Here is a 7659-nt window from a genome sequence, read left to right as displayed (position 1 = left end):
AGGCATAATTCAAAACACCATAAATCAATGCAAATTTCAATGGAATTGCGATAAGAGGAAGAATAAAAAAAAAACTACTAAAAGTTTGATTCTCAGGCCCAGTGAGTTATGGACTGTCTGGTTTCACCTAGAGCAGCAGTCGTGATCCTGAATCTGTATAAATAATCATCGGGAAAATTAGGCCTACTTGAGTATATAAGGTATCGGTCAAGGCTGTGAACACCATATGTTTTCAAGCGATGCTGAAAAGCAGCAGTGTTACGACCAGAGTGGAAATGTAAAGAAGTGTTCTGACATGACGCAGCTGCAACAGATTCACAAAACAGACAAACACCTGTTAATATCTTCCGCGAGCCAGCGGAGGCTTTTCATTGCGCACAAATAGCAATAAAGGGATTCACGGCCTCGCAAAATCATGACTCATGTCAAACTGACATCTGAGTATCTGAAACATGATTGGGCCATAATTCCTTTACAGCCAGCAGAGGCTGTTAATATGTCCAGCCACCTTCTGCTGCTTCTCTGCAGATCTATGTGGACTTGGTTGCGCTTCCATCACTGTCATGAATTTGGGTCCGCACTCTGTGTTAATATACTACGCTGGTTTTTGCCAGAAAAGAGTATATTGCACTGTGAGATACACCTCCCACTAAATGATGAATTTAGAAAGGAAAAAAAGAAGAAATTATAAGAAATTAATTTAGATCAGAGATGTTTACATCATGGTGTGTTCTCAATTTATCTCTGCCTTTACATCTATGAGGAATGGGTTGTATGAGGGCCAACAGTCCGGGATCAGATGCTCTGATCTTTGATTTTGAGATGAGGACTCATTATACGTACAAACAACAGAGCAACAAATGTCCGCCTCAAAAAAAGTCTTAAATCTTGTAAAAATTCGCACATAAACAAAGTTAGTTGTAGATAGTGAACATGTGATGTAAATATCATATCTATTGTGTACAGTACATATAGGTTCAATACTGTATACACAGTACTGTGTAAGTCACATAGTAAAAGTATGTATGTATGTATGTATGTATGTATGTATGTATGTATGTATACTATGGCTGGCGCATGCAAGAGCTCTCAATCTTCTCTTGCTCGCCCCTTTCCTCAACCTCATGAGTAGATCCTATGTGATCACCCCATGTTTGCCTCTTTACTTTCTTTGCGTGATTACATAAACAGACAACACTATAAATACCCCAACACACAGGAAATACAGGGCATCCGTCTGACAACTAATCACCCTTAATTGTGTGCTAATAGTGAAAGCAATGCATGCGGAGGGGAAAGGAGGAGCACAGCAGGAGGGGGGAAGAAAATAAACAACGGCAATAGGAAAAGGAAAAGGGCAATTTCAACCCAAAAAATATTAATGTAATCAAGGCAAATTAGTAGGTTTGGGATAACATTCCTGTGGTGTTGTGTGTTTATTTTGCAAATGGAAAGTAGGTAGGGTAGAGGAAGGGCAAGGGGAAAGCTAGACTCACCTACCAAATTGCATTGTAAATGGCACTGTTGACTTTACCCTTTTCGGTTTATTGGAGCGAAGCTGTAGATCATTTATATAAAATAATATGGCAAGAAGATCATATGCAGGATTAAGGCTTAGAAAAAAAGGCATCATCGTGATTCGGAAATTAATGCAATTGTTCTTTTTCAATCAGTCATACGGTGTCAAGGTGAAGTCTTTGCAGAATGAATCCGATTCAGGACCACCGGTGGATACGCTACATTGAGAATTGTTTAGATACTCTGACTGCCATTCATTAACGTAGAGGATAATAATAATTTAACTGGGGGAGCTGTTTGTGTGTGCGGGTGCGTGTGTCCGTGCCTGCGTGTTTGTGAGAGAAAGTGGGAGTTTGAAATAAGGAAAAACAAAGTAAGATATTATATATCCTGTATGTGTATATGTATACATTTTGTACACTGTTTCTCTGTGCATGATTTCATGCTTCCCAATGTTTTTTGCGCATAAATGTGTGTGACCGTGTGTGTGCGTGACCGTGTGTGTGTGTTTCTTCGTGATACTGGCAATAGTAGGGCCCTCCATCAGCCTTTTGTGTCTGACAGCGTGACCCTGTGACCCCACGTTCACCTGGGTCTAGAGACAGTGGGAGCCCCTTATCTCCGCTACTGTCCTGGGGATGAGCCGGGGATGAGTATGATATTTAATTAAATGCAGCATTATAAGTGAATGTTAATTTCCAAGACTCAGTTCTAAGATCTCTGTAGCCTCATGCTAAGTTAACTCACTCCACATTTTGTTCCCAACACTGCCACTGAGATAATATCTGCTGCCAAGATGGCCGACAGATAGGAGCCCAACAACAAGACTACTGGTTTAACCCCTGCTGGTGCCCAAGAACCAATCACAGCAACTTCTGTGGAACCAAGAGGCAAAAGTACCACCAGCTCCTTTTACTTGAGTATCAGAAGATACATTATACCACATTAACAGTTAAGCCACAGCATTCCATAAGTTGCTCAGTTAAAGTTAGGGATGTTAATAACTGACCAAGACGCACGCAACCACACCGGCCTTTCATTGGAAGTTTATTAGTGAGCTTTTTGGTTACACTAGCAAGTTTGCTATTTAAGTTCTCGTGTGTGTGTGTGTGTGTGTGTGTGTGTGTGGTGTGGGTGTGTGTGGTGTGTGGTGTGTGGGGTGTGTGTGTGTGTGTGTGTGTGTGTGTGTGTGTGTGTGTGTGTGTGTGTGTGTGTGTGTGTGTGTTTGTGTGTGTGTGTGTGTTGGTGTGTGTGTGCGCGCTTAACAGTGTGATTGGTGTGTGTGGGGCGTCTCAGTCAGTTTTATTGCTCCCCTGTTAGCAGCGGCAGAGTGATGAGCAGCAGCGAGGGTGTGCACCGTCCCTCATCCGACACAATTGCTCGAAGCTGTCAGACTCGCAAATAACGCACACTTCCCTCTCCCTGATTACATATGCACTGCGCACACGTGCAAACACACCAGTGACTCCTGTTCATTAAGTGGGATGTTTAATTGTCCTCCAGCGAGGAGCACCGCGGTTCTCAAGTGTTAAAACAGACTGCACCTCGTGTGAAACGTATCCAAACACATGTCCAAGTCCACTCTGGGGACGGTCCTGTAAGAGCTTGACCAGGCCCCGTCACAGTCCTTTCTCTAGATCGATTGAAGCGTCTTCTTGTCCAAGAGCTACAACAATCCATCTGTGCACTGTGTGATGTGAAAAAAAGGCCCGCTGAAGTTCTCTATGAAATTCAGCGGATTTATATTTTTACAGAAGTCTAGAAGGCACCTGTGAAGCAGGACTGTTTTTCAAATAGTGAAATATATTCATTCTGTCTTTAACATCGTTGGATTCTGTAAATGCACTTAGTTATCTTTGACATCTGTGGAAGTACATGATTAATGAGCTGGATTTTTTTTTGTTTTCTCTGTAGATAAGAGTGAAGGTGGTTCAGGTTAGATGGCTGAACATGAAGTGGAGTACGCAGGCACACAGCTCCCACTTGTGGTTAGACAGAATACAACCTTCTCTGTCCAGATAACAGGCCTTCAGAGATGCAGTAAACCCACTGTTGACCCTCAGCGCAACAAACTCCACAACAAATGACAGTGATCTAACAAAATCCTACTTGCCAATTACTCCTTGTAAATCAGGACAACCTAACTCAAGAGGAAGCCCATTTTGGGAAATAAACCTCAAGAATTGTTTCACAATGCGGTCTTCTTAGTTGACAGCAGCTCGTTGTCAAACAGCATAAACAAATATGACGTAACTGGACTGGTGTAAAGCACAAAAGTAACTCGTTTATGAATAATGAGTGGTCACGGTCTCGGTTGGTTTGTGGTCGATTGGAGACAGATGTGGGAGAGAAAGCAAAGCTTGGGTGGCGCAATCTGGGTCAACCTCACACGGGGAGAGACGAGCAAAGGCAAACAGAGGGGTCTTCTCAGAGCATCACGTGGTCTTGTTCAGGTGGTCATTTAGTCATGGTTCTTCCCCGTGGCTGCTCACTGACAACAACAGAGATTGTTAGGTGTTTTAAAGTACACATTGAGGTCTGGACTGAGACTATATGTAGACAGTTTCTTTCCCTTGAGTTAAAACTGTAAACTCGACTATAAGGTATACATTTATACAGTGGGTTAGTACTAACTTATGACGTGCCCTTTTAGTTTGTCTTTTTATTAGGGAAAATATGAGATACAACAGTTCATGCCACATAGAAAATAATACATGTTAATAAATAACATACCGCTGCTGTATAAAAACACAAAAACACAGAATTACATGGAAAAGAAAAATAAATAAGACTAAAGAAATATAGCTTTGCACTTTTAATCTTTGGCTGCCTTCACACACAGACATACACATGTTGCCATACCATACAACAGCTTTACATATATCCAAAAGATGGCTTTTATGGAGTAAAATAAAATAAATACCATCATAAACCATAGTATAAATAAGGTCTTTGTGTATTTCCCCCAATGTTTATACCGTTTCTAAGATTTCATGTTTGATATACAGGCCAGGGGTCAGCGACAGCTATGACTTCAGCCTTTTGAAAATGCTCGTTTTCTGATTTTTCATGAATAAGACACCAAGCAGTTGTACTAATAATAGCTTTTAACGTGCCAACACCTGCCTAACAGATGTGGATGTGGTTAATGAGACCGTAGAGTGAGTGTAAACAGATGGAATGATAATGATAGGTGAGAAATGATCTCTGTACACCATAAAGCTTTATGCATTGTATTTGCACTCGTCTGTGTTGGTTAGACTCCCTGAATGTTACAGCATGACTTCATGTTCTTACAATGTGGTGAGCCTCATCACAAGAGAGCTCATCTTGTCTGCTTTGTACCATGTGGGGAGCAACTTTTGTTGGAATGTTGGACATTATTCACCAGAACAAATTACTTGATAGACACTTTGATGAACAACGTGGTATATGTCAGCTACTTAGAGCTCTTGACAACTGCAAATGTAGTAACATATTTTATACTAATCTTAATGGAAATGTTGGCAAATTTGGGGTCCATAACAAAATATTCAATAAATAGAAGGCTTTACTGCAGAAGGATACACTGTGTTAACCGTTTTCTGCCTTCTTAAAATTAAGCTTGCACAATTAATTGTTATAGAATCTCGTTTCACCCTGATCACGATTTAATTTTTAAATAACTTAGATTTTCTTTTTTTTATGACCAAGCCGACTGCATCCCAAACGCTACTACTTTCTTCTGTGAGTATTTTCAAATCACCGTGCTTTCCTCCCTCATGTCCCCTGAGACTAGATTTCTCTGTATTGTGGGTCTGGAAAAAAGCCTCTGATGAAAAAATCTTCATTTAGCGTCATTGGAGGTAATTTTGCCCAGAGGCTATGGACTACAGCCAGCTAGTTCCGTATATTTTCAACCCGCTCATAGGGGGTGGGACTGTCCCTACCCAATGCAAGTGTCATCTTGGAGCTAAGCTAACAGGCTCTCTCTTTTCAGCAGCAAACTTGCAATGATATGCGTTCAAACTACAGCACATGTGTACCTCCGGGATACATTGGTACAGATCGGATACATTTCATGTATATGGTTGAAATGACAATAAAACACATGTATTCTATTATATCTGTAACCGGAGGCGTGGCTTGCGAGTGGACTCATAGGGAAGCGAAGCAAGAGCATTCTGGGAGTTGTCTTTCATTGACATGAGCCAAAAATACATTTTCTGGCTTTTTTTGGTCTAAAAGGCACCTACTTCTAAAATTGCTTTACATTTCTACCACATAAATGACCCAATTTAATTCATATTCATCTTTCCAGCAGTTATAATATCCATTTAATCTATCATTTCTATTGCGTACTGCGAGAAGGTTTTCTTTTATTTCCAAAAAGCTTCAAGCTTCATTCATACTGAGGAGTTTCTCAAAAAGTGATGCATGATTACCTCTGCCAGTTTCAATTACAATCAGAACAAGGTTTCAACATCCAGCTGCGGAACAAGGATTGGAGATCCACAACAGAGCTCTTTTCAGTTGGCCGGAAAGAATTGTCCGTGGCTTTTCCTTTTTCTCTTTACTCTGCTTTGCTTGATGTGCTTTTTTGGAACAAAAAAAAAAACTTCATAGGTCACTGATCATGGTTTTAGTAAAAAGAGCCTTAAATGTTTCTATTGGCATGGACATGTATGTCAACAGAAGTTTGGCAGAACCAGAAGCCTCTGCGCAATTCAGGCTCAACCTATGAATCTACATACCCCAGGCCCCACAGTGCACCTGACCTGCAGGAGTTGGATAAGGAGTTCTAGGTTTAACTACACATTTCTTTGTCTTTTTGACATCCAGCCATCACTTGCGCTCCCTGCGCTGAGCAGAAAGGTCACAGCGAAGCCTTTATTCTGGCCTCCAGAAGAACTCCTATTCTCTCTGGCACATGTTAAAGGCGCTCTATCGTCTCTCTCTTCCTTGTACTCTCCCATGCTCTCTCATCCCCATTCTCTCCTGTCAGATCTGTCTTCACAGGGCTTGTAAAGTTACCTGGCACGAACAACTCAAAGCACTGGACAGGACCAATGTCCCCAGTGTCCCACAAACTTTAACAATCTTTTTTGTTTCATTAAAATGAAGAGTTCACTGAAAAGAGGTCCACTTTTTGCGCCAAAGGGTCAATTATTGCTGAATTTGATGCAAAGTTGCAAGGTGATTCAATATAAATGTATCCAATTCCATATAGTTCTGAACAATTTAATTTACTGAACATGTTGAAGCCATTGTGGCCCTACGGGTGTGCATTCTTATTCCCTGTTATGGATAGGATTGCTTCCTTACCGACCGTGACAAAAAAAGTGGGTAATTGCATGGATTTTTAGCATTAATAATCTAAATCTGCAAAGTAACTAAAGTTGTCAAATACATGTAGTAGGAGAGAAAGTTGCTTGCAAATATTTTATAGCCTTTTTAAACTTAAACCTGCAATAATAGATATTTTCTTTTTTAGATTTGATGGCAACTTAGGGGGCAGCTGAAAACTGTTGTGAACACAACAGACATATCACCACCTTTTAAGTTGATAGTAAGTGGATGGTAAGTTTCTTGGCTTATTCGCCCATCCAGCAGTTACAGAGCAATATGTGTATTCATTTAGAGTTGTGTTTCTGCCACCTAATGAACATCGGTGTCACCAGGTCTTTTTTCTGGGGCTTAGGCACCGAATGTTTTGACAGTAGCCCCAAATTTTAATTTTAATGTAGGCAACACAAAGGCAAAAATATTGCGAAATCTTGTTTGAACTTCTCTGGTTCAGGCTCAAACACAGAACTCTGAAGCAGCCCCATGCGTTGCTTTGTGTCCACTCCCTCTGTGAAAATAGAGAAGAGCAGTGCGGCGTCTGTGGTCTGTGCAGCTTCAGGTAATCGTTATGGACGCGTTCTGCTGTGGACACGCTGCGTGCGGTAGATGTGTCGCACTTGTGCTCCATGTTTTTCTCCGATCATTTCTGTTTTCCATCTCCGATGCAGAGCAGCGTTCAGCCGCTTCCCTAAACTTCTTCTTCTCTAAACGGGGGCCGTGTGTCTGAGATCTACCATATCAGCGGAGCAATAACGTAATGCGCAGCAGACTATGGTGCAGCTGGATTATTTCCTGAAATATTGTGACTCTATTCAA

The 7659-nt window shown here is 41.2% G+C and overlaps 1 long non-coding RNA gene across 1 annotated transcript in view; it reads right to left on the bottom strand.

Annotated features, from left to right (window-relative positions):
- Positions 1-6320, bottom strand: part of LOC116671083 (uncharacterized) — an 11131-nt gene extending 4811 nt beyond the window's left edge. Inside the window, exons 1-2 of the long non-coding RNA XR_004327190.1 lie at positions 6310-6320; positions 5656-5752 (exon numbers count right to left, since the gene is read on the bottom strand). This is a non-coding gene — a long non-coding RNA (uncharacterized LOC116671083). The remainder of the gene's footprint in view (positions 1-5655; positions 5753-6309) is intronic.
- Positions 6321-7659: the final 1339 nt, after the last annotated feature.

Source organism: Etheostoma spectabile, chromosome 21 (assembly GCF_008692095.1).
Source record: "Etheostoma spectabile isolate EspeVRDwgs_2016 chromosome 21, UIUC_Espe_1.0, whole genome shotgun sequence".
Classification (NCBI taxonomy): domain Eukaryota; kingdom Metazoa; phylum Chordata; class Actinopteri; order Perciformes; family Percidae; genus Etheostoma; species Etheostoma spectabile.
The sequence above is the reverse complement of the archived record's forward strand: the minus strand, read 5'-3'. Positions and strand labels throughout refer to the sequence as shown.